At 33.6% G+C, this 2676-nt stretch overlaps 1 long non-coding RNA gene across 1 annotated transcript in view; it reads right to left on the minus strand.

Moving 5' to 3' along the window:
- Positions 1–647, minus strand: part of LOC128248852 (uncharacterized) — a 69385-nt gene extending 68738 nt beyond the window's left edge. The window contains exon 1 of the long non-coding RNA XR_008264976.1: positions 569–647. This is a non-coding gene — a long non-coding RNA (uncharacterized LOC128248852). The remainder of the gene's footprint in view (positions 1–568) is intronic.
- Positions 648–2676: the final 2029 nt, after the last annotated feature.

Below are 2676 nucleotides of genomic sequence, written 5' to 3' on the forward strand. Positions count from 1 at the left end.
ATATATATATGGAGGGAGAGAAAGATTAATATAAATATCGATATCAATATACATACATACATGCATGCATACATACATACATACATGCTTACATACATACATACATACATACATACATATGAATGGATCTCTGCCGGTTGTGACAATGACGATTCATTTCGATCAGCTCACTTAGTTGCTTCTGATTTAATGTGTAAGAAGCCGAGTAGTCCCCAAACATATGTATCGTTCACCTAATTCTGTGGCATAATTAACTAGAAGCAGTGTGCATGTTTTCGACGTCAAATTAATGTCATAAACTTTCCTCAGAACGTTTATAACATTCTCTCGAATTCTTAAATTAGTGGTTATCGAAACTAGTGCTTACAATTTTTGGTGCCTGTTTCGGTAGAATTATATTGATGTATTCATAGAATAATTTCAAGTATGCTTGGGATCAAAACAACATTGTTGGCTTTACTTATTAAAAACTTACACAGCAAATTTCCATCCGTCACAGGCCTACTCCTACTAAGAAACTACCCCCCCCCCGCCAAAAAATGATGAATTTAGAAAAGAACTACATCACCTCTTTAGAACTTTGGATTCTCTGTTACAGCAGAACAACAACTACAGTCAGTCCACTTCCTAGATTTTAGACTCAGCCTAGAATCCCAAGAAGAAAGAGAACGAAAAAAATTCAGTATATACATAGACAATCCAACCACCCCAAAACGTAGTAAAGCACATTTCCCTTAGACTTTCCACTTTATCACCAAATTTAAAAAATACTAAATGAAATACTAACACAATATAACGAAGTTTTCAATAACAGCAGTTACAAGGAAAAAGTGCATTATATAAACAATAAACCTCTCACAATTTATAAAATACGTAAGGGCAGAAAAAGAAAGATCATTTGGTCTAATCTTCCTTCAACATACAAGTCTTCTTATCAGTAACTAATCATTTTTCAAAATACTGTAATAACGTTCCCAACCATATTAGTACGAATTGATTAACATACACAATGTAAAATTATTATGCCCCACAATCAACAACTTCGAAAAGACTGTAGCCAATTACAATAACTGAAAATTTGCCCGAAAAGGAAAACCTAAATCACACACATAAAAACAATTGCTATTGAAGAACACCCCGAAAAGGAAACTGTTTTTCAAGAAATATCGTATATAGCGCAATTGTAACCACGTATACAACTACGTTATCTACATATATAGGGATTGCAGCAAACCAGTTCAAGATGCGGGGCAAACAACACATGTTCACTTTTCGCAACCTAATCAGGAACAATGATTTGTAACTATCCAAACATATATGGACATTAAAATCAAACAAGCATTCCGTTTAGCATTCATTGGAAAATATTTTCACAGGCACAACTATACCAAACTAAGAACAATCCCTGCCAATATTTTCCAAATGAATCCTACCATATTCTCACATTCAAGAACCATCACCGAAACTTTCAAATCGCTGTCATTAATATACTTGTTTACATACATCACGCACACACACAATTATATATATATATATGTATATATATATAGATGGACAAAGCTTGGAACATGTCCACATTTATGTTTCGTAGATCTTTGAGGCACTTTGGCATAAAATTAAAAAGACATAGGATCTTAAACCCTATGCTGTTACAGCACTGGGGTTTCACTTTAGGTGTAAAGGGTGTGATCTTTTATACTCTACAGTGGTGACCAATGCTGGGGTTTGTAATAATTTCTGCTCCAAAGTTAGGCGGACTAAACCAATATGTTTAGCGTTGAAGCGCTGGAGTGCCACAAGCTCCGTTGTCCGTTTGACGCTATATGACAACTATACGCGAGAGCAGTAGTCCAAGTATTTGAGAATAGTTAGAATCAATTTGGTTGCCTTCTTCCTTCTTTTGAATGATCTCAGAACCCAACCAACCATTCACCTGTAAATTAATGCTATCTTAGTAATAGGTACACAGAATGATGCATCATTATTTATGTGGATTCCCAGATCTTAGCACTGAACTGCCTGTCATTTTCTTTAGCCATCAGATCTGTTTTTTTCTTACCATCAAGAACCTTTATGCTTGTGATACTCTCGTATTGTCAGCGTAGCTGGTGAGAGTGATTCATCGTATTACTGAGATCATATCCAAGAGAACCACCATGAACAATAATGGCCCAAGTAGCACTACTGTTTGTGGCGGCTCTCACAGCCTTATGTGTATATATGTATGCACCTGCGTATGTATGTGTGAGTGTATATATTTATATGTCGTAGGCATATCTATCCATAAATATGTTTATATATGCAGTATGTGTATATATATACTTGCGTATGCATGTAAATATATATACAAATTATATATATATATATATATATGTGTGTGTGTGTACATATATATATATATGGTTATATATACATATAAATATATGCATGTATATATGTATATATATATATATACACATGTATACACTCGTATGTGTGCGTATATATATGGGTGTTTGTGTATGTATAAATACATGTATGTACACATTCGTATGTGTGCGTGTATGTATGCATGTGTATATATATATGTATATATGTATGTATCTATCTATCTATATGTGTATGTGTGTATACATATTCATCCGTTGATTTTTATATCTATGTGAATATGTGTGCATGCTGATATATATATATATA

The sequence above is a fragment of the Octopus bimaculoides genome, chromosome 10, assembly GCF_001194135.2.
Source record: "Octopus bimaculoides isolate UCB-OBI-ISO-001 chromosome 10, ASM119413v2, whole genome shotgun sequence".
In the NCBI taxonomy this organism is placed as follows: domain Eukaryota; kingdom Metazoa; phylum Mollusca; class Cephalopoda; order Octopoda; family Octopodidae; genus Octopus; species Octopus bimaculoides.